This window comes from Narcine bancroftii, chromosome 11 (assembly GCF_036971445.1).
Source record: "Narcine bancroftii isolate sNarBan1 chromosome 11, sNarBan1.hap1, whole genome shotgun sequence".
NCBI lineage: Eukaryota > Metazoa > Chordata > Chondrichthyes > Torpediniformes > Narcinidae > Narcine > Narcine bancroftii.
Window position 1 is genome coordinate 52,066,954 of NC_091479.1, and position 25,400 is coordinate 52,092,353.

Consider the following 25,400-nt stretch of genomic DNA (forward strand, 5'->3'; position numbering starts at 1 on the left):
TAGCTTCTTCCCACAGGCTGTGAGATGGATGAAAAGTATCCTAAGTGTGATAATCACCCCAAATATTCATGTATGTAGCGGCTACTTCGATAGGGCTACTAAAGCAGCACACACACACACACACACACACACACACACACACACACACACACACACACACACACACACACACACACACACACCAGGCTAGTCGACACAAGACTGCTTTATTCAGACTTTACAGGCTTCTTTAATTTACTGCATGTCCCAGGCTCCATGGGTCAAGGTGGAACATCATTATGAGTTTGCTGCCAATCCACAGGACCACAGGTTTAAATTAAGCCCTGAGAGTGTCCCATGCCTTTCGGCAGGAGAATCCACAGATCAATGTGCCATTCCTCATCACACAGCACCACACGTGGGCAGTCAATTAAATGAATGAGCTCCCAGCTGTCTGTCTTATGACTTCACGCGCCTGCCAAAGAACCTTGCCCACTCGGCCCACAAGACAACTGCTACATAACCCCCCCCCCCCTCCAGAACCGTCACCAGAAACTAAAACACCCGCTGTCTTGCTGACTATGGATTCGTTATTTTGCTGAAGGCAAAAATGAGTGGCTGGTGGTCTGTGAACACAGTGAAATGCCGACCCTCCAAAACAAATTGGAAGTGCCGTGTGGCTCGAAACAATGCATGCTATTTCATCTCCAATGGCCATAAAGGACGGCTAAAGAATGTGAAATGTTGGCAATGGCCCTCGATGTACTGTTTTGGAGATACTGAAATTCGGAGAGATAATACCGGGAAATTCATTGAGCAGAGCATCTTTGTGCAGGGTATGTACCCCGAGATGGCAAACTCTCCCTTTGCTGCAGACCAGTGGGTATGTTTGAAAAGTGGTAGCATGAGCTAATAGACTTGCAAAGTATTTGACACGTTTAATACGTTGATCAAGCAGGTTTCATTAAGAATAGATTTTCTTCTGAAAATATTGTTTGACTGTTGACGTTGATTAATGTGTCAAGACATTGTTTGAATCAATAGTGGCATTAGATGTGGGAAAAGCCTTTGATCGAGTTGTAAGGTACTTTATTATTTAAAATACTTGAAAGGTATAAGTTTGGACAATTTTTACCTTTTTTGGGTTAAAGCCTTGTATAAAAATCCTTTGGCGAGTATGGTGACGAATGGACAAATTTCAGATACATTTAATTTAACACGCTCCACAAGGCAATGTTGTCCTTTGTCGCCATTGATGATAGAACCGGTAGCCCAGGCTAAAAGACAAAATTATAAAATTAGTGGGATTAAAATAAATGAAGAGGATATAAGATTCATTTGTTTGCAGATGATGTACTAATATATTTAACAAATCCTCAGCAATCATTATGACATCTACAAATCTGTTTGGTACAATATGGAAAAATGTCTGCTTATAAGGTTAATTGGGATAAGAGGAAGATATTACCAATTACAGAGGAAGATTATCCTGCTTGTAGATTATACAGCTGAGATGGACTAAGAAAATTAAATATTTATGGGTATTGGTTGATGCGGCTTATCAATATTTGTGTACATTGAACTATGTTTTACTAAAGACAAAAATTAAAGCTGATTTAATTAAATGGAAAGGTCTTCCTTTGACATAAATGACACATGTGAATTGTGCTAAAATGAATATTTTTCTTTGTATTCAATGTCTTTTTCAATCAATTCCATGTTCACTTCCAAACATATTTTTTTAAAGAGTTATGCAGCAATCAGAATATTTTTATAGAAAAGTATATTGACTAGAGTATTATTGCAAACATTGACAGGGAAATATGCTTTCGAGACTACAATGGTCTCATTTTCAGAATTATTCATTAAACTATTAGTTAATTATCAGTTAAAATTTATTAATATGATGTTTGATGTTAATCAACCTCCTCGCTGGGCTAAAGAGGCAGTTGCACAGATTTCTCATTCTATTATACATCAATGTATATTTTGATGGACTCCTCGTCTTTTGCATTATTATAATGTGCCAGTATTATGACATTTATGTGATATTTGGTATAAAAGAAATCAGGAAATAGGAACTGGAGATAAGGTTTCATTATAAATTCCATTATATCAGGATAAATTCATACCCTTCTTGATGAATCATCTCAGTATTTAAAGATGTGCCATTTGAAAGGTATTCAAGTGTTTGCAGATTGTTTTGAAGATGGGATATTTATTTCTTTTGATAGGCTTGGGGAAAATTTGAGGTACCATTAAATTCTTTGTTTGCATATTTTAAAGTACGTGCTCCAGTAGTGAAGAATTTTGGGCGGGAATCGAACATGCCTAAGTTAACTAAATTTAAAAATTAATTGTAAATGGGGCAGAAAGGGATTTATTTCAGAAATGTATTCTTTGTTGCAAGAGAAAATGGCTAAACTGGATTTAGATAAATCAAAGATTTATCCTTAAAATTATCCGAAGAAGAATGGACTACTATGTGTGAAGATAGTGTGACTACATTTGGTGAACTATAATTTTCAACATCAGTTGTATTAAACGTCGGAAAAGTTAAAAAGATATGGATTTAGTCATTTGGATTTATGTATTCATTGTGGGACTCAAATTGGTACTTTTCTTTTTCAATTCTGTCTGGTTGTGTGATAAAGTAAGTCTTTTAGGAGAAAAAAATTAATGAGTTTCTGGTGGATTTATTTGAGACTACTTTAATGTTAGATCCACTGCTTTTTTAAAATGGTGTATATTACAACTTTAACAATGGGTTTAAGAATGGATAAATCTCATATTGAATTTATTCGGTTCACATTAGCATTGGTTGGGGAATGTATTGCGATTACGTGGATAAATGATGTGGATTTAAATATGAATCATTGGCATAAAGAAAGCTTGTATTTGTTTGGAAAAGATAACATAATTTTCATAATAATTTTTTTTATGTGGTCTAAAATTTACAGTCTTTTGCCTCTCTTCCTTCTTAAAGAGTGGAGTAACATTTACAATTTTCCAGTCCAGACTTGGCAAACAAGGATAGATGGACTTTAAACATGATCATGGTGAGTAATTAGTGAAGCTATTCATTCAGATATATTGCTCACAACAAGGTAATTCCAAAACACCCAAGTTATAGGGTTCCACATGAGAGACGAGGCCAATAGCCACAGAGATCAAGACAAAGCTGAATCATACACACCATTACTGCCAAGATTTACATTAGTGACATATCAGAGTCAATGCGATACTTTAAGATTAGTTACAGCACAGTAACAGACCCTTTAGGCCCACAAACCTGTGCCTCCCAATTTACCTTCAACACCCCCATACTTTTTGAACAGTGGGAAAAAGCCGGAGCCCCCTCCCCCACCCCACGATGGAAGTGCTTAAAGAGGCTGTTAGCCTGAAATACTTAGCCGTAATTCATGTAGTGCCCAGAGGCTCTGTGAGAACTCAAACCAATGCTGACTCGAACTGAAACCCTCAATCTGTTGTCATTGTCCCCTGAACACCAAAAGATGGAATCCAATGATCCACAAAAGCCCAAGCAATTGTCTCTGCAGAGATGCCAATGATAGAAATTTCATCCTTCCACCTGGTTGTCCTGTCCTCACCCATTAGCAGAGAAGTACATTGCAAAGATGGCAGAAGTGGACCTTCCAAGCCACAAGGTGCACGTGCTGGAAATTGGAATCCAAAACAACAAATTCGCCCAGCTTGAATTTCATGTGCCTGGAGACTTTCGGTCGTTGACCCAGCAAGTGAGTCCTTGCCCATAATCCAACATTCTGTTTAACACAAAGCCAGGTAAGATGTTCCTTAACCAGTTTGATAGATGCTCTTCTACCAGGAAGAGATAGATTGTGAAGAGAAATCTCCTGCCTCATAGCCACCCACACAAATGGCATAGTCCTTCCTGTTGGGGAAAAAAATCACAGACCAACTCTTCACCCAATTCATCCAGGGTCACATCTTGAAGATGGAGACCAGAGTTGATCTGGTTTCACCGGATGAAATCGGGATCAGTGTGCCATGCATGAACCATGGCAGTGAAATCAATGGCAGTAGTTGTATGTAATGTCACACCTGGATAGGGCACCAGCCACAGCATTCGCCTTTCCTCAGATGTGTTGTGTGTCCAATGAAAATTGTAGGATGAAGTCCAAGTGCCAAATCTATCTGGGCAAGTAGAGATGTGTGCTTGTACTTGCAGTATACAAAAGAGGCTGGTGGTCTGTACAAATGGTCAAAGGATGACCTTCCAATAAAAAGTTGAAATATTGAATTGGAGATTGGGATTCATGAGGGAATTACAAATAAAATTATTTCCAAATTATATCTTCTACTTCAAGAGGTATCTCCAAATCCAGACTTGAATAAATCAAAAGAAAGATGGAAATTGGATTTGACAACTGAAATTGACCCATTTTGCTGGTCTGACATTTGTTGGGACAGTAATTAATGTTTTTGATAGATAAGTTAATTATAAACTTATTCATCAATTATACTTAATGCCACATCAATTAATTTATTCCAAATTTTTCAAATTTATGTTTTAGATGTGGCACAGTAATTGGTACGTTTATAGATTCTCTCTGGTTATGTCTCAAGGTGACATCATTTTGGGAAGATGTGTGCAAGTTTTTGGAACAAATTATAATCATGTATCCCATCAACACCTGAGCTTTTACTTTTAGGAAATGTAAAAGATTTAGAAGCCTAATTCAAGTTCTCAAAAAATCAATTAAGTATTTTTTAAAGTCACTTTGGCAGTGGCCAGGAGTTGAAAAGCAATTCCATGGAAATCTGAATCCCATCTTAAAATTGATTGTGAGGAAATGCAAAATTGTATTCCCTTAGCAAAATTGACATTTTCTAATATGTCATTTAGAAATGGTTATGATACATACATCAAAATATGCAAACCATATTTAGATATGTTTGGATATCTAATGTTTTAACTTCTCCACCCCACCACCACTTTTCTTTAATCTTAATGGTTGAACCTTATCAAGTTGGTTTAATTCTACTATTTTATTAATATCCTGCCTTTCCTTTTGGGAGGGAATAGTTATCACAGGAGCTTTGCACCTCGATCTGTATTTTTTCCTTTATACTATTTCTCTCTTCTCACTTTTATGTACAGTACAACATTTAATTTTTATTCTATTTTGATCATTGAACGTATCATTTGGATACGATTCTATTATTATATTGAACTGTATATAAAACTATAAATATATATTTTTTAAAACAGAAACGTTTCACTGCGAGATAGATAGCTACGAGTTCTTGCCCAAATGTACTATACTTTGCCTGAGCCGGTGACCGCTTGGCTGGAAAAAAATCATCTCCCAAAGATAATGTCTTTTTGAAGCAGACATCAGATCCTTTGAGTCGTTCAGCAAGAGGTAATAGAGATGCTGTGGCATTCACCAGGGAACAACAATAAAATTCCTCATACCTAAAAACCATCACAATTGGCCAACCTTAATGGGGGGATGAAATTCTCAAAATTCACGCACTTCTCATTCATCAGCCAAAATACCATGTTCCATAACTCTACGTCCCAAAAATACAAGATCAAAAGCACCAGAAACACTTTCCTGGGATTGATCACGATGCCACATTCCTCAAGCCTCGGAAACAATGAGATAAGGTGGCTCTTGTGCTTCTCTTCATCCACACTTACAACCAGAATCTCCTTGATCAACACAAGCACCAAACAAACCCAAGGCCAGTGAGTTCGTGGTCCATGAACCACTGGAATGTCTGAGCTGCATTCCATAGACCGAATGGTATTCTCAGAAACTCAAACATGCCGAACGGGACCATCACTGCTGTCTTCGTGACATCCGAAGACTCAAATGGAATCTAATAGTAAGCACGTATTAGATCTATTTTGGCAAATGCATATTTGCCATAGAGGTTTGCTGAGAAGTCTTGTAAATTTGGAATATTGTATCAGTCAGGCACGGTGGAATTGTTCAGGGAACGATCATCTCTGCAAGGCCGCCAATCCCTAGTTTTTCAGAACCATATGCAACCGTGAAGCCCAGCAGCTGTCAGATCTGTGGACTACGCCCAACTCTTGCCAATCCAATTTTTCAATTTTAAGATAATCTGGGAGTATAACAAGCCTGTTTCGTCGACCCTGCCTTTATATGGTGGCTTATTGCATGTCTGTACACTGTTACAATGGGGTCACGAAACACTTGAGCAAGGCTCGGAAAGGGCAGGAGTCAGGTTGAAGGCTTGTCAGGCAGCAGATGGCATTGGAAGGACAACAAATGCAGCTCACTTGCATTCAAGAGCTGCAGTCCACACAATGTTTTTTCAAATACATCACTGAAAGATGTGACAAGAAATCCACTCCCAAAATGGAATTTGCCACATTTACAACTGAAAACGCACCCAAAATGATTGCAAGACTGATATGAAATGTGAGTGACCTCTGGCCACGTTTGATTAAGAGAATCATTTGTAGCTGAAAGAACACATGACATATTAGAAAGTCTATGTTCTTCAGGGGTTGGTGGGACCGGCACTGATCCAAAGTGACAGACAGGTTTGGAATTTTACAGAGAGATGCCAAACTAAGAACCTACTCCAACAACTGCCTCGAATGTTTCCATTTTTCTCAGTTGCCTTCGATAATCTCTCTCAAATGAGAACAAGCTCCCAAGACAAAGGAACAGAACCAGGCCACCAGGCCCATTGAGTCTGCTCTGTAAACCTAAGCTACTCGACACTCCTTCCAATTTCCAGCCTTTTCCCCATATCCCTTCATGCTCTCACTACGAGATACTTGTATATTTCTTGTTTAAATACTCCCAATGATCTGCCTTCCACTGCTGTTAACAGGCAGCGAGTTCCACAGATCCATGACCCTCTGGCTAAGAAGTTACTCCCAATCTCTATTTTATACGGATAACCTCTTATTTTCTTGTCCTCGATACACCCACCAAGGGAAACATCTTACCTGCATCCACCGTATCTAAACCTTTCAAAATGCAAAATGTCTTCATGAGCTTTCTTCTTTAATTTCCTGTACTCCAATCAATACAACACAAGAGCTGTCAAATATTCCTCGTACTTTATCCTTTGCATTCTGGGAATCATCCTCATCACTTTCCTCGGCACCCTCTCAAACAATATCATGTCCTTTCTCAGATTGGGGGCCCAAAACTGCACCCGGTATTCAAAATGAGGTCTCACCAGTGCCCCATAGAGCCTCATCAACACCTCTTTACTCTTGTACACCATTCCTCTTGAAATAAATGCCAACATAACATTCGCTTTCTTCATGACCAATTTCACCTGGTCATTAACTTTTAGGTTTCCTTGCACAAGGACACCCAGGTCCCTTTGCACATCCAAGGTCTGAATTTTCATCCCATCCAAATAGTATGCTTCCTGTTTATTTCCACTGCCAAAATGTACAACTGAACATTTCTTGGTGTTAAATCTCATCTGCCATCATTTTGCCCAGTTTCCTAATCTGTCTAAATCCTTCTGCAACTTTACGGTTTCTACACTTCCTACTCTGTCCCCTATCTTGGTGACCTCTGCAAATTTGGGCACAAAACCATTTAAACCACAATCCAAATCATTAATTTCTTTATCCTTGGAATATATCTATCCTGCATTCCTTTTATTACTGCCACATGCCATTCCAGAATCGATCATTACAGAACCTGAACATGTTTATTGTGATGAACATCTTCTAATAAATGTTCTGGGTTTAATCTTTTAAAATCTTGTTGTGGTTCCTCTTCATCACCTCTTTGGAAGCTGAATTCACAAAATTTTCCAAATATTTTTTCAGAAATAATTCTGTGGTACAGAGGATTACTCATCTTTCCTAGAGGTTAAAAGTTGCATTTTGATTTTCTTGTCTCAACTGAACATTGTACAAGGTGAAGGCTGATTAAAATGGATTCAGTAATGATGGCCTTCAAATTTTGCATTATTGCTGTGGCTACACAGCTTGAATGATAAACTGGTGTTTTTACCAGGAATTAACTCATGGAAATGTTCTAAATACATTCATTGGAGATAGACTTCTGTGAAAAGTTTACTGCCCATCGGCAACAATTCTTGAAAAGAGATGAATCATCACCCAACAGAGCAGCCCAGGAATAGGCCATTTGGCGAACAATGTCTGAGGTGACCATGATGCTCATTTAAATTAATCCCATCTGTCAGCACATGGTCCATACACATCACCCATTCCCTCTTGTTCATGTGCCCAACCAAATGCCTCTTAAATCGTGGTGATTTCACCACTATCCTGGCAGCGTGTGCCAAACCTCCACTGCACTGTGCAAAACCCTGCCTCACTTCTCTTCTTTTCCCCTCTCATGTTCAATATAGGCATCGTAGTATTTTTACATCTCCCATGGGGGTGGGGGAAGAAGAAATCTACCTTCTCCAGGACTAAAATAATTGGATAAATTCCAACCAGATCATCTCTCAGCCTCAAATACTCCAAATTTGTCCAACCTCTCCTCAGACCCAATGCTCAAAACCAAGCAACCCCCTGATAAACTCCTTTTGTCATGCAGCAACTAGAATTGCAGAAAACACTCGAAATGTGGCCTAACCACATTTATACTTCATGCCCTGCTCAATGAAGAATACTTTATTTAACACCCTACACTTGTATTGCCTCTTTCAAGGAGCTCATGCTTGTACCCCAAGATCCCTCTTTGCAACAACACTACAAATCCTCTCAAAGTGCAAGACACTTGTCCAGATTAAACTCCATCTGCCATTTCTCTGCCCACATTTATAAGTCATCTGGTTTGGAAGGGAGAATACAAGGAGAACTGGGTGAATCAACAGGAGAGAGAGTGAAACCTAAGGGGGAGGGGAGGGGTGGTGGGCAGGTTACATGAAGTTGGAAAATTCCATATTCATACCTTCGAGTCACAAATGCAATAAAAGATGGTTCCTCTGGATTTGACCTCACCCTGAAAATGGAGGAGGCAGAAGACAAAGGACAGTGTGGGGATGGAATGGAACTTAAAATGGCTTGTGACCATGAGCCAAGATGGCCATTGTGATCAAAGTGGAGTTGCTCAGCCAATCTGTCATTTACTCTGCATTGGGTTTCCTGCCACAGAGGATACATCAAGGGCACGGACATGGTTGGAGGAGGTGAATGTGAAACTTTACCCTGCATGAGCATGGTTGCTTAGGACCATGGATTTTGGTGACTGATGCAGGTTGCAGGAGAAAGTGCCCTAGGATAGGGAGGAATGTGTGGAGAGAGATTAGCAAACCAGAATGACAGGATGAAAGCAGTCCCTGGTAAAAGCAGAAAGGGGGGAGGGGAAGATGTGACTCCATCGTGTCGTAGGTGGCAGAAATGATAAAGTGACTGGGGATTGCATGTGGTAATTAGGAGTCTGTAATTAGTTGAAAGATCTTACTGCAAAATATATCAACAATGAGTAGGAAAGTAGCTTGTCTATTCTCCCTCTCAGTAAGATTTAGTTAATAAACAAAACAATCTTTCAGCACAGCCAGGGGCAAAAGGGCTCTTAATTTAGTCTTACAATCAACAGACTTTGAAGTTACCCACCGTAAATGACTCAAAATTCAATTCGAGATTCACTGGTGGAAGTATAAGAGCCAGTGGCTTGCCTAATCAGATTAGCCTTATTCTGAATATCCATATCGACTTTCACGCCATCAAATGCAAGCCCCAATTGTTGATCCCCAACTATTTTCTATCCTTACCCACTTTGCGACCACACCTACCTGAAATTGGAACAAACAACAGCTAATTTTTCCATGTATAAATCATATACAAAATAATTTACCCACATTTTCACATCACTGTAGCCACTGAGTGATAACTTCTGCCCATCAGGAAATTGCACCAGTCACAACAGGGTGCTATTTACCTTGGTGTTACTGACTCTTTTCCAGTGTTACTTTCAATCATAATGACATATTTAACATGCACAATATTTCTTTTCTTACTGACCAGAACTATAAAGCATTGTGTAAAAAGGTAAAAAACTCAAGTCAACCAGGAGATACAAACTCCTGACTGCAATGATGCTGTGCAAATTTGCTACATTATTGAAATCTCACAGAGCTTACAACAGATATTCAAAGTCAAGCAATAACAGAAATAACAGAATATTACAGCACGGTACAAGCCCTTTGGCCCACGATGTTGTACTGATCTAGATATTTCTAACAAAAGAATAATACACTGTAGCAGCTACTATGGTAGAAGCTACTAAATAAAGGCAAACACATACAAAGGTAGTCAACGCAATACTGCTTTATTGCAGACATACACAGACCTTTTGTTCCCTGCCTGTAAATTAGCTCGTTAGTGAATACCTTCCGGTCCACAGGATCAGCAGGTTAAGGCTACGAGCCATGAGTGCCCCACGCTTTTAGGCAGGGGCCTTCATCTGATCCACTCACTGTTCTTTTCCTCCCAGCACTGTTAGCCCACGATGTGTCAGATAAGTCTGTGCACTGACGGTGGAAGTTTGTAATACCGTGCTATGCGCCCGCTTCAACCCTGTTTTTCTTTCACCCATGTATGCCTGTCGAAGAGTCTCTTAAATGCTCTTTACGTTATTGTAATTGATAAATATATTTGGAGAAGTTGGTAATATTTGGGATTTTGGTAAGATTGAGTGTAGGTTACAAAAATACACACACACATTTTAAAACAGATCTTATTTGAAAGACTGAAGAAATATTGAAGATCTCTGGAGAATATTATTCACATTCACAAGTAGGTGTTTATAGAACTGATGTCATAAAATGAATGACCATTGTTTGGAAATGGAGCCAGGATGACTTCAAGTACCTTTCTGCGGGGTGCTTCGAGGAAAGTCACACCTGGGTTTTGTTTATATAACAGCATGAGCAGAAGAAAGAAGTCCTGTTGTGAGCAATGAACTCTGTGGTAGCGAGAAGAAAGAAGTTACCATCTGGAAAACCCTGACGGGGCAAGTTTCATCAGCGAGACATTGAGGTGACTAATGGTGGTACCTCAGTTGTGGAAATCCTGGAACAACAAATCTCTCTCTAAAACCCCTACAAGAACCATCCTGAGTGGTAAACATTTACCTTTCAAGCACCAAAAACTGGTGAAGTTTGTACATCTTAAATTCTGTGCACAGCAGAAGAATTGCATGCATCCAGAGAACTTGGAAGAAGGAGAAGTGAGGTTGAACAGTGAACCAAAGAACTTTTCTTAAATTTATACACATTACAAACATGTGCACTAAGAATTAGAAGGGGGTTAATTTGGGTTAGTTAAGTATAGAGTTAAATTAAAATTTCATTCTATTTTCATGTCTAAATTTGATTAAAAATTTCTGTTTTAAAAACCACTTGTCTTGGTGAATGTCTATTGCTTCTAGGTTTTGGGATCCTTTGGGCCCATAACAATATCTTCTTGGATAATGACATTGGGCCAATTCAAAGTAGGAAATGGCTTCTACCAGCAGGAGTTTCTATTTGAGGAAAATATTGATAGGTGGCTGGCCACATACTTTTCCTAAAAATTAATACCCTCTCCCTCCCTAAACCACATTCAGCCCCGTGACATCTTTCTGCATTGCATTACTGGGACCACCAAGGACCTGATCCATTTCCCATCTCTCCTTGCAATGCCAATATGGCAGCTGCCATTAAGAACTGACGAATCACATTTTAATTAAGCAAGCAAGATGAAAATCATCCTGACATCTTGCTTAAAAAAAGAGTCAACAAACCTTCCTAATTACATCACTTCATTTTTATTTTGATTCCCATGGGGCATTAGTAAAAGATGTCCCATCCATTTGCTCACCAAATTATGAGTAAAATCATGATCCCTGTTCATGAAAATCCATAACATTCAATGTTACACTAATAATCTAGGAAGAATTCTGTAATAAAGGTGAATGAAACATTGAAAGAATTTCCCCCTTAAAAACATTGAGATTGTAGCGTACCAAGTGACCGGGCGAGGAAAAAAAGCCAAATCACTGCAACACTTGGACAGTCCAAGACTGGCACGGACTCCCCTTCACTACCGAGAAGGACCCCATGCCTAGCACCATGTATGGGCTTAGGAGCCCTACACTTCTGCGTAGCTGCCAGCCGGCCAGCGAGTGATGCAACAACGTCACTGCTGGAAGTCAGGGGTACGTCACCAGAAGTGGCCGGGCCAGCGAGCAGACGTGGGGAATTTAAAACAGTAAAGCCAGTCTTTGTTTTACACTTACCTTGTGTGGACGTCTCTTTATTTGGTAGCGCTGCCGCAGTGGACGCTACCAATCGATAACTTCTTACTTGCTGCAACCAAACAGGCCTGCAAGATACACCAACCTAAATAGAAAACATGACCAGAAATCCCAGAGATCATAAATTCAAAAGGATTGGTGAAATCTTGACTCTGTATTGTTAACACCAAAGTCCCTATATTTTTCAAGGCATTCGATCAAGTAACTGAGAAACATTACATTTTAAACACATGGTACGTCAGGATCAGAAGGATTGGAGCATTATTGTTCAAGAGACACAACTTTAAAAAAATAACATCTGACTTTATGAATAATGTGATAATACAACAGGAACAACGGATGGAATCAGACACATTCTATGAGCATTGGGAAGCAAAGAAAAATTGATTGGTTTTCCATCCCTTCCGAAGCGACTCAATGACCCCGACAGGTCCTTCCCGACTTGCGACCGTAATGGACGCCGATGGATTAGTCACATCCCACCATGGTCGCAAGTGTGAGGAGTCCTGAAGTCTTAGTGCCTATTTTTAAAATCAAATGATTTTACAAACGAGAACAGAGACACAGGACACGTCAGACCCAAAATGTGCGGATTGACTTTGTGACTCAGCGTCTGGGGGGTCCATAGGCTGGGGGCAGCCATCTTAATTTCAGTGCGCTTGCGCGGGTCATCGGTTGGCCCTTGCGCAAAAGGTTCGCTCATTGGCGGTCCGTTGGCACATGCGCATCAGCCGCACATGCGCATCAGCCGCACATGCGCGAGCCGATCACCAAGTCGCGAACCTACCACGCATGCGCCAATCTCCTTCTTTCCTGTCGGCGCCATCAGGCCTTGCACCGACGCCTCGGCTCTGGGGCCCGGCGAGCTGCTGGACCGCGCGGCTGAGGAAGGTCCCGGCGCCGCCACTAACTTGTTCCAATTTGCGCTCGCGGCGACGCGACGGACTCCGAGCAGGCGAGGCCGCCGCCAACGTCCCGCCTCCTCACAGCAAAAGCCAATCAGCCCGCGAACCCGCCCATCAATCCAACCCGACACAGCGTCCAATCCAATAGCGGCCTCACCGAATCAACCCATTGGCTCGTGCAACTGATGCAACCAATCAGCGAGCGAGCGAGCGAACACACAGGCGCACCCAATCAGCATCGCAAGACAGAAAGCAGAGCCAGTGGTAGGAGCAGCAGACCATTTGGCCCGTCAACTTACAACTACCCCAACAACTCAATCAAATCCTTGGAAAACACAGGATCACTTTGTCCTGGCTCCAAGATTCCTCTGATCTCAACCAATACATTGTACCCCAACTGCAAGGGAGACTATTTATTATCAATCTTTCCTTCACATTTATTACCACTTACAATTTAATGCCTGTTACTTTTTTCAAAGTATCTGCATCTAAGTTTGTTGCATATTATCCCGCTACGTATGGGTACGGCAATAAACTCATCACAAGTCCATGGATCCCAATTTCAAATGAACCTTCAACTGGGGAGAGAATTCCAAGGATATTACATTTTCATTGAAGACACTTCTTCAAGTCCAAGCAGCCGATCGGTTATTGGGAAATTGTGACACTTGGTGTTCGGCTTCTTTACATTATCCTCTCTCGATCCGTGCTGCCGTGTCCTCTCATAATGTTGTCAGGTCATCTCCCTCGTTCCCAACGACAAAGAGATCCATATTCAAAGTTTCCTCCTATCACCTGCTTAAAACAAACCAGAAACAAGTCTGACGATCTTTGCTGCACTTCTCACGCTTTAGGTAAGGAAACCATACAAGTGACTCACGATGTAAATGAGGAAGACCATTTGATGTGTAATTGGAGCATGCGCGCTACTGTGAAGTGTGGAAAGCAGGACACACACTCAAGAAATCAAAGTCAAAGACTCCTTTATTACACTGGCAGCTCTACTTCTATTCTCTCCCCGCTGCTGTCAACTGGAGTGATGTCACAGCTGTTATAGATAGAGAATTTGGGTTAAAAAGGGTTTAAGTTAAAATGTGATGATTAGTCATAAAAGGGGGCTAACCACTAGAGTTTAGCTGGAAAATGTTACAACAGACTTGCAACAGATTTAACTACAGAGAGACATGCAGGAGCCAAAGATTGATAAAGAGTGAAAAACAGAATTTGGTGTGAGCAGAGGTCATGAATGATCGTGGTGTGTGTGACTAACAGTAATCAGGATGATTCTGCAAAAACTAACCAATTAAAGCAGTGTAGTGGAGATGCCGAAGGACAAGCAAATTGTATAAAAAACAATGCACTGTATGTATCGGGGCTTGACTTGGCGAGAAGCCGGTTGAGTCCAACTCTGCAGACTTGTGAATAAAGCTTGTCGTGTCACCGATCTTAAAGAGACTCATTTGTGAGAATTTGTGTTTCTGACAATTTGGGGGATCGTCCGGGATCTACACTTCGGCCGTGGGGGGAGGCGAGAAAGGGGGACGTCGGAGGTGGTGCACCCCGCTCAGTTCAGCGGCTCCTAGTCCCTTGCTCGTCACCTCGGGCGGCTTGAGCTAGTGGTATCCGGACAAGGTGACACGACAAGACGAAAAGGAGAGGGGTGATGGTTCAATCCCCAGGAAGACACCGGTAAGTGACGACTTACGATTGTGGTGTGGGGATTGACGGACGAGACCACCCAGGTAACGGTCATGATGGAGTAAAAATATAAATAAGGTGTAAAGAGGGTGGCATGAGGACCCCGTCGTGGGACCTTAGGATAGACCCCAGGGAAACCTCGGCGGGAACCGACGGAGTGATAGTACCTCTGACGAGGCGACCGAGACGAAAGGGAGTAGGGTCCCGAAAACGAAGGGGGTCCTCAGCCACGATAAACAGATCAAGGCGGGAAAAATGGGAGGAAGAAAGTCTAAGGGCTCGTCTGAGGGATCGGGACTTTTCCCGGGGGTTTCTCCTGACAGCCCTTTGGGGAGAATGTTTGAAAATTGGGATAGTAGACGATATCGAGACAAAGACAAGAGAAAGATGGTTCAATATTGTCTCCTTTGGTCGAAACAGCCTATCAAAGGTTCCTCGGTCTGGTGGCCGAAATTCGGATCCGACGAGGATTGGGTTAGACAAGCATTAAACATATATGTAAACTCGAGACCAAAGGTGAATCAAGAAGAGTCAGCGTATGCATTTTGTTGGGTTCCCTGGCCAGGATCCTTAACAAAATGTTTTAAATTGGGGGTAGCGGGAGAAAAGAAGTGGGAAACTTTGGACAACCTCCCCCCTCCTTATGTTCCCCAGGAGCCCACGGCGCCCGAGGGAAACTTGCTGCTGGAGGGGGGGAAGGTGATGAATCTGGAGGGGGAAGGTGATGAATCAGGGGTTCCGGGTGTTGGGGACCAAGTATAAGAGGGAACCCTTGGTAAAACTGAAAATTGGTCCCCAGGGAGAAGAGGTGGTGTTTATGGTGGACACGAGAGCGGAACGAAGTAGTGTAATAACTGTGCCAACTGGGACCGAGCCTGTAAAAAGCAATTTGAAAATTAATGGTGGAGACCAAAATGCCTTGGATAAAGTGTCTGCCCCTGGCCTTATTGAGAATTTGTACTGCCCCACGCAGGGATGTGGGGGTGTCCCCTTATGAAATGATTTTTGGGCTTCCCTTCTGGAGTAAAGTTGAGGGGTGTCCCACCTTGGGGGAAGGGGATATTTTTGTTAGGAACTATTTACAGGCACTGTCACGCTCTCTTACAGATTTACGGAAGAGGGGACTATTGACACAAACACCGCACTTAGACTTCTCTCTACACAAGGTGGAACCAGGAGACTGGATCCTCATCAAGACCTGGAAAACCGAAAGACTCCAGCCACAGAGGGAAGGTCCATTCCAAGTTCTCTTGACTACTATTCGGACGAATGTTCTCTGAATTTGCTGTGTTGATAACAAAGAAAGGCCAATCCGAGTCGAGGAATAATGGGGGGATTGGCCTCCACACATCTATCAAATTTCAATCTTTCAGAAAAGCCAAGGTAGTTTTGGCTACTTTTATTCGGGATATTGTCGAGGTTGACTTGCCAGAACAGGATCCAGCAAAAACTAAAGCCACCCCTCCAAGTATATTTTGTCGTTCCCCCGATACCCTGAGAAAAATATCCTGAATAAAGAATCATCACTGTTAGGTGGAGGGAAATTTAAAAGTATCCAGGATTCTGAGTAAATCTGACCATCAACTAATACATCTCAACCTTGTGGATCAATCATCATCTCTCCAAGTGTTGTTATTGATCGCCCTGGCCTTGGAGTGAAAGAATGACGATGATGCCTGTCCTACCGATTCTTTCCTCAGTTTCTTATGCTCCTGTGTGGGAAGATGGATTTCTTATAGAAAGGCAATATCAATTTGCAGGTTTTTTTTCCTATCGGGTGGACTGGCCACTGACTTCACCAGCAGGCCTCGAAGTGACCCCGCCATTTTCATCACCATGAGACACCTCGATCTGTTCTGGAGGTTTCCATTTCAATTCCTTACAGTGTTTGCTTGCAGATTTACTTTTTATGTCATTCTGCTGATCGAAGTTCTTTCCCTCATTATTCGTAAGTATTTGGACTCCTTTTTCTTGGCAGCCAGCCCCGGGAATAGTTTTCTCCACATATGTTGGAATTTGCTCAATAGCTGAATCTAGTTGCTTCGACTTTGGTCTCTGGTCCATACTGCAGCTGTCTGACCAAAAGTGGGGTTGAGGGTGTTTAAAAGATGTAAAATGTATGTGTTTGGAGAGCCCCTGGGCCAGCGTCCATCTCACTTCACTACATCATGTGACCCTGACGAGGAGATTTTGATGAAGGTTTGCTTGGATGGAAATTTGTGGAGGTACACCACCGGCCTACTGCAGGGGGAAACCTCTGTACCTGCAGGAGGGTAAGGGGACTGGACAACACCTGGCCGGCTGTCAATCAGTCGGCCTGAATGGATCAAGCCCCACCCAATCGGGTGTCAATCACCCTATGGGATATAAGCCTGCGCCAGCCTCCCAAAGCTCACTCAAAGTTACTACAGCTACAGCCAGCCTGGCTCTGTGGAAGTCTTTGTGACTTAAAGCTTGTTGTACAGTCTTGTGTGTGTCTGATTCTGGCTAACAGCGCACCACAATTTAATCCACAAAATTTTCCCATGGCTGCCATGGAAAAACTCCTGAGTGCAGGGAGCCTTGAAGTCGTCCCGGAAGCCCAGACATGCTTCGAGATCTGGCAGCACACGGTCGAGGCAATCATTGAGGCACACGCAGGCGGCATCCTGGACTCAGATCAGAAGAGGCTGGACCTACTCCGGTCAAAGCTGGGTCCCCATGACTTCCAGGCACGAAAGGCTGCTCCACGTACAAGAGCACAATCGACACTCTCAAGAACTTGTACAAGCCCCCCATGAATGTGCTCTGTGCAAGATACCTCCTCAGCTCCCAAGCCCAGCAACCCGGGGAGATGGCTGAGTCTTACCTGGGACACATGCGAGAGTTGGCCTGACCGTGTCTGGCTGAACCCGGGGAAGGCTGATCCGGGACCCCTTCATCTGAGGGCTACACTCGAGGGCCATCCAGCAGAAGCTGCTGGAAGATAATATTTACACCCTAACTAAAACAGTGGAAGTGGTCCGAACCCAGCAAACCTCAGCCCTGCACATCGAAGCCTTCGATTCCAGGTTCCCCCAGGCTCCCTCATGGCCTTCTCACACTGCAGCTGCAGCCCTAGACTGAGCTGGGGAGGAGAATGTCGCTGCAGCAGATGTCTCTCAAAACCAGCCGGCAGCTCAGCGGCCCTCTATGACCTCCCTGCTACAACTTCTGCCTTCCCTGACTACAAAGGGGCAGCATCCGGCTCCGCCAGCGACGATTGCCGTGTGTGCCCTGAGCACCTGGACCAGCCCCCGCCCCTGACAGTGCCGCTTGGCGACAACTACAGCGACGTCATTTCCAGCTCATGGTGTGACGTCACTTCTGGCTGATGTAATGATGTCGATGTCACCATCTGCAATGACGTCACTTCTCCCGGCACAATGAACATGAGTGGCGAAGGAGGACAGCCACACAGCGGGTCCCCACGTGCTGACGCCAGATTGGGTCAGGCAGTGGATGACACGGAGGACTCCCGATAATGATGAGAATGACGTAGTCAATACAGGTAATTACCAGGCCGCTCTGCCGATGCTCTCCATGCCTCTGTCCGCCATCGACTGTCTGGCTGTCAGATCTTTACAAAAGTGTCATATTTGTTCTTTAAGTTAGATATGATTTTTTCCATGGGTTTCCAGCTATCCATTTCTACCGTCCGTTCTGCTATAAGTAGAGGGGAGTCCGACGTCCAAGAGATCGCGCCACTTTTTTTTGCTCCAGCCAATGCTATTTTTATCAATGAGATTGTATATTTGTTCAATTTGTTGCTGACGTCCATAACATTACCTAGATGATAGCACTCTGGACTGCCCGTGAAAGCCACTCCTGTTATCATGGTTAATTATTCGGTGATGTCTTGCCAAAATGGCCTCACCTTCACCCTTTTGGCCCATCAAAAGGTTCCTGTCTCAGTCCCACATCTATTTTTGTTTATCATTTACATCAATACAAGCATTAACTCAATAAAGAGAATATCTTATAACAACAGAATACAAAATGATCCAAAACCTTTGGTCTATTTTCTCCCCACCCCCTCCCTCCTCCTCCCCAAAGAAAGAGAAAGAGAAAACACCTCAATCTATACAGTAGGTATTATTCCCAGAGTTATTTGATTTTCTAGCTAATAATTATTAACCATGAACTAAGAAGAGTGGGTGATGTGGAGGATGTGGATGGACTTTTATTCTCCATATCCATGTACTGATCCTGATCTGATTCGTTCAACCAGAAGTTATTTTTTTTCTAATGTGACACCGTTTTGCATTTCAATGTCCCATCCCTCGTTACAAACCTCTCTGCTCTCCACGTTAGTGCTGCACATTTCTTCACTGCTGCTATGGCTGGACTCAGAAAGTTTGTTTGATATTTATCCAACTTCAGTTTTGTATCTGCTTCATATATATGACCAAGCACAAATATTCTCGCATTCTTTTGTATTTTAATCTTCATAATTTGTCCTTATAATTTACTGAAATCCTTCCAAAATTCTTCCACTTTTACACAGGTCCTAACCGAATGGAAAAAAAAGTCCCAATCACCTGATTACATTGAAAACATTTCTCGGAATAATTGGAGATAAGTCCATTTAATTTATATGGAGTATAGCAGAATTGATGTGGAGATTTTTATTTTTATATCTGGCATTAATCATATTTGTAACACTCTTGACACAATCTTGACCCTATTCTTGAATTTGTATATTTCAATCTTCTTTCCACCTTTGTTTCAATTTATATAAATCCTTTTCCCCATATTATATTTGATGTCTAGAAAACATCCTTCCCACATCTGAAACACATTTCTGATATTTAGGTCATTTCTCTGGGGTAAGATAAAATTGGTGTAAAATATTAGACTGAACCAGTCCATATCCTGCTTTTCTAATTGATGTTGTGCTGTCCTTACACCAATCTGACCAGCTTCTTTCTGAAATCGTCAAATCCAAGTCCGACTTCCATCTTTTTCCTGTGAACTCTGCAATCCTGGTTTTGAATTTTCTCTCAGGAGAGCATCTTACATTTCACTGATAAATTTGGGTGTATTCCCTATCCAGACTCTTTGTTCCATTTCACTAATTTTAAGTGGGGTCAATGTTGGTCCCCATCTTTATATTAAGAACAATCTAAGCGGGAGAAAACAGAAGAAGGTCCCATTGGCCACTCCAAATTTGTGTTTAATTGTTTGAAGAATTTCTTCCGTGTAGCAATCTTCAAAATATCTTATACCCCTGTCATAACCCAAATTTAATATTTTATTGCCTTTGTTCATATTTTGACACACTGGTACTTTTCTTGAGATCCCTACCTTTTTTCCCTACATTAATTTCTTGCCATGTTCTGATTGGATATATCTGTCTTTTTTTTCTTGTGATTTGATTCTCCATTTATTGATAAAATACTTTGCTTCCCTCCTCCATTGTTGTCAGGTTCGTGTGGGTCCCACAGGTTAAGAACCAGACCAAAGCAAAGGTACAAAGCACACGTTTATTTCGGGGATGGAAACGGGACAAACCTCAACATACACATTACGCAGGGGGTAAATATACACTTCCAATAACAAGGGAAAAACTGACAGAGACTGGATGAAATTACATGAACGTACACATTCAACAGACAGGATCAAGGTTATACTACGGGCCCCCACCCCTTGACCGGTACAGATACGGCTCTTGCTACCTGACCTCGAGTCTCACCCCAACCCAGTGTGGAAGGTGCTACTTATGAGCCACGAGGACTCGAAAGAGGCAGACTAAAGGGGCACATGGTCCTTATTAATTCTGGGGGCAGTACTGGGAGGGCCAGTAACTCAGGGCAGGCTGGGCCCCATTGGCTGCTGTGGTCAATTGCTCGAAGCCAAGTCCAGGGGCTCAACAGGGGCCAGTCGAGGTGATTCACCTGGGCCATTTGGGTGAAGGTCAGGGTTGAGTCTGAGTCTGGGCGGGCTGCCTGGACTGCAACTCCTCGTGATTTAGTTGGGCCAATTGGGTGAAGGTGAGGCGTGAGTCTGGCCGGGCTGCCTGCACTGAAGCTCCTGGTGATTTAGGTGGGCCAATTGGGTGAAGGTCAGGGTTAAATCTGGCTGGACTGCCTGCACTGCAGCTCCTGGTGATTTAGGTGGGCCAATTGGGTGAAGGTCAGGGCTGCGTCTGGCTGGGATGGCTGGAATGCAGCTCCTGGTGATTTAGGTAGGCCAATTGCAAGGGTCACCTTGATGGCTTGGGGTGACCTTGATTGGCAGGTAGTGTGTCCTCTGAACATGAGTGCAGCAGCGCCACCTGGTGTTGGATGCTGCCTCTCCATAACACACACACGTGAATGCATAAATGCGCACACACAAACACACACACAATCATACAGATGTACACATGCATACACGCATACACACTAACCCACTCCTGCACACGCTCACACACAGGCATGCAGACTTATGTACACACACACACACAAGTGCATGCACACATATACCCGCATACAAACATGCACACACACATTCATGTACACACACAAATGAACAGATACACACACAGGCGTGCAGACACACACACACACACATGCACCTACGCCTCCATCCTCATGAACATGTGCACAAACACACGTACACATGCACATGCACTCACACATGGTCTCACAGACTCTCACACACAATTGTATAAATCAAGATGAAAGTGGGAAAATGTTTTAGGCAGAAAAATAGATCAAAATGATTGGAAAATGTTACGTAAAGATAATCCCACGACTGCGGAGATCAGGACGGCACAACGTGTGGTAATAAACAGTGGCATAGAATAATAGAAGATAGGAGCAGGAGTAGGTCATTCGACCCTTCGAGCCCGCTCCGGCATTCAACGAGATCATGGCTGATCTTAAAGTTCAGTACCCCATCCCCGCCTTCTCTCCGTAACCTTTAATACCCTTATACTGAAGAAATAGATCTAATTCCCGCTTAAATATATTTAATGAACCTGCCTCTACTGCCCTCTGTGGCAATGAATTCCACAGATTCACCACCCTCTGGGTAAAGAAATTCCTCCTCATTTCGGTCCTAATAGAGATGCTGTGGCATTCACCAGGGAACAGCAATAAAAATTCCTCATACCTAAAAACCATCACAACTGGCCAACCTTAATAGGAGGAGGAAATTCTCAAAATTCACGCACTTCCCATTCATCAGGAAAAATACCATGTTGCATAACTCTAGGTCCCATAAATACAAGATCAAAAGCACCAGAAACACTTTCCTGGGATTGATCACGAAGCCACATTCCTCAAGCCTCGGAAACAATGAGATAAGGTGGCTCTTGTGCTCCTCTTCATCCACACTTACAACCAGAATGTCCTCGATTAACACAAGCACCAATCAAACACAAGACAAGTGAGTTCGTGGTCCATGAACCACTGGAATGTCTGAGCTGCGTTGCATAGACCGAATGGTATTCTCAGAAACTCAAACATGCCGAACGGGAGCATCACTGCTGTCTTCGTGACATCCAGAGACTCAAATGGATTCTAATAGTAAGCACGTTCTAGATCTATTTTAGCAAATGCATATTTGCCATGGAGGTTTGCTGAGAAGTCTTGTAAATTTGGAATATTGTTTCAGTCAGGCACGGTGGAATTGTTCAGGGGACGATCATCTCTGCAAGGCCGCCAATCCCTAATTTCTTTTCAGAACCATATGCAACCGTGAAGCCCAGCAGCTGTCAGATCTGTGGACTACGCCCAACTCTTGCCAATCCAGGGGTATTACGAGCCTGCGTCTCAGACCCTGCCTTTATATGGTGGCTTATTGCATGTCTGTACACCGTTACAATGGGGTCACGAGGCGAGGGAAACACTTGAGCAAGGCTTGGAAAGGTCAGGAATCAGGTTGAAGGCTTGTCAGGCAGCAGATGGCATTGGAAGGACAACAAATGAAGCTCACTTGCATTCAAGAGCTGCAGTCCACACAACAGCATTTTTTCAAATACATCACGGAAAAATGTGACAAGAAATCCACTCCCAAAATGGAATTTGCTGCATATATAACTGAAAAACCACCCAAAAAGATTGCAAATCTGAAATGCAGCAAGTGTAAATCTCTGGCCATGTTTGAATAAGAGAATCATTTGTAGCTGAAAGAACACATGACATATTAGAAAGTCTATGTTCCTCAGGGGTTGGAGGGACTGGCACCGATCCAAAGTGACAGTCAGTTTTGGTGTTTTACATAGAGATGCCAAACTAATAACCTACTCTAATAACTGCCTAGAATTTTACCTCCATTTTTCTCAGTTGTCTTCAATAATCTCTCTCAAATGAGAACAAGATCACAAGACAAATGACAGAACCAGGCCACCAGGCCCATCGAGTCTGCTCCGTAAATAGACACTAGGCTACTCTACACTCCATCCAATTTCCGGACATTTCCCCATATCCCTTCATGCCCTCACTAACAAGATACTTGTCTATTTCTTGTTTAAATACTCTCAGTGATCTGTCTTCCACTGCTGTATGAGGCAGAGAGTTCCACAGATCCACAACCCTCTGGCTAAAGAAGTTCTTCCCAATCCCTGTTTTACATGGATAACCTCCAATTTTCTTGTCCTCGATTCACCCACCAAGGGAAACATCTTACCCGCATCCACCCTCTCTAAACCTTTCAAAATACAAAATGCCTCCATGAGATTTCTTCTTTAATTTCCTGTACTCCAATGAATACAACACAAGAGCTGTCACACACTCCTCGTACATTATCCTTTGCATTCTGGGAATCATCCTAGTCATTCTCCTCTGCACCCTCTCCAACAACATCACATCCTTTCTCAGATAGGGCGCCCAAAACTGCACACAGTACTCAAAATGAGGTCTCACCAGTGCCCCATAGAGCATCATCAACACCTCCTTACTTTTGTACACCATTCCTCTTGAAATGAATGCCAACATAGCATTCGCTTTCTTCATTACCGATTTCACCTGGTCAATAACATTTAGGTTTCCTTGCACAAGGACACCCAGGTCCCTTTCCACATCCAAGGTCTGAATTTTCATCCCATCCAAATTGTATGCTTCCTGTTTATTTCCACTGCCAAAATGTACAACTGTACATTTCTTGGTGTTAAATCTCATCTGCCATCATTTTGCCCAGTTTCCTAATCTGTTTATATCCTTCTGCAACTTTACGGTTTCTACACTTCCTACTCTGTCCCCTATCTTGGTGACCTCCGCAAATTTGGGCACAAAACCATTTAAACCACAATCCAAATCATTAATTCCTTTTTTCCTTGGAATATATCTATCCTGCATTCCTTTTATTACGGCCACATGCCAATCCAGAATCGATCATTACTGAATCTGAACATGTTTATTGTGATAAACATATTTTAATAAATGTTCTGGGTTTAATTTTTAAAAATGTTGTTGTGGTTCCTCTTCATCACCTCTTTGCAAGTTGAATTCACAAAATTTTCCAAATATTTTTTTCAGAAATAATTCTGTGGTACAGAGGATTACTCATCTTTCCTCGAGGTTAAATGTTGCATTTTGATTTTCTTGTCTCAACTGAACATTGTACAGGATGAAGACTGATTAAAATGGATTCAGTAATGATGGCCTTCAAATTTTACATTACTGCTGTGGCTACACAGCTTGAATGATAAACTGCTGTTTCTACAGGGAATTAACTCATGGAAATGTTCTAAATACATTCATTGGAGATAGACCTCTGTGAAAAGTTGACTGACCATTGGCAACAATCCTTGAAAAGAGATGAATCATCACCCAACAGAGCAGCCCAGGAATAGGCCATTTGGTGAACAATGTCTGTGGTGACCATGATGCTCATTTAAATTAATCCCATCTGTCAGCACATGGTCCATACACATCACCCATTCTCTCTTGTTCATGTGCCCAACCAAAGGCCTCTTAAATCGTAGTGATTTCACCACTATCCTGGCAGCGTGGGCCAGACCCCCACCGCACTGTGGAAATACCTGACTCACTTCTCTCCTTTATCCCTCTCATGTTCGATATTTTTTACATTTCCCACGGGGGCGGGGGAAGAACTAATCTACCCTCTCAAGGACTACAATAATTGTATAAATTTCAACCAGGTCATCACTCAGCCTCAAATGCTCCAGAGAAAACTATTCAAATTTGTCCAAACTCTCCTCAGAGCCAATGCTCTAACCCAAGCAAACACCTGATAAACTCCTTTTATCACGCAGTAACTAGAATTGCAGAAAACACTCAAAATGTGGCCTAACCACATTTATACTTCATGCCCTGCTCAATGAAGAATACTTTCTTTTACACCCTACATTTGTGTTGCCACTTTCAAGGAGCTCACGATTGGACCCCAAGATCCCTCATTGCAACACTACTACAAGTCCTCTCAAAGTGCAAGACACTTGTCCAGATTAAACTCCATCTGCCATTTCTCTGCCCACATTTATCAGTCATCTGGTTTGGAAGAGAAAATACGTGGGGAACTGGGTGAATCAATAGGAGAGAGAGAAAAACTTGGGGGGGTGTGGGCAGGTTACATGAACTTG

The 25,400-nt window shown here is 42.5% G+C and overlaps 1 protein-coding gene and 1 long non-coding RNA gene across 3 annotated transcripts in view; one reads left to right on the top strand and one right to left on the bottom strand.

Annotated features, from left to right (window-relative positions):
- The window catches only part of LOC138745768 (endophilin-B1-like), a 57,517-nt gene extending 44,232 nt beyond the window's left edge, over positions 1–13,285 (bottom strand). The window contains exons 1-3 of one of the 2 annotated variants that reach the window (XR_011346496.1): positions 12,828–12,881; positions 12,231–12,333; positions 1,115–1,256 (exon numbers count right to left, since the gene is read on the bottom strand). The gene's annotated coding sequence lies outside the window, so the exon portion shown is untranslated. Of the gene's footprint in view, positions 1–1,114; positions 1,257–12,230; positions 12,334–12,827; positions 12,882–13,159 lie in introns of those variants that run through there. The other variant, XM_069903070.1, reaches the window with a different exon arrangement.
- Positions 13,024–22,428, top strand: LOC138745769 (uncharacterized). Its single transcript, XR_011346497.1, has 3 exons — positions 13,024–14,842; positions 15,959–18,380; positions 19,377–22,428. It is a non-coding gene; the product is annotated as an uncharacterized lncRNA (long non-coding RNA).
- Positions 22,429–25,400: the final 2,972 nt, after the last annotated feature.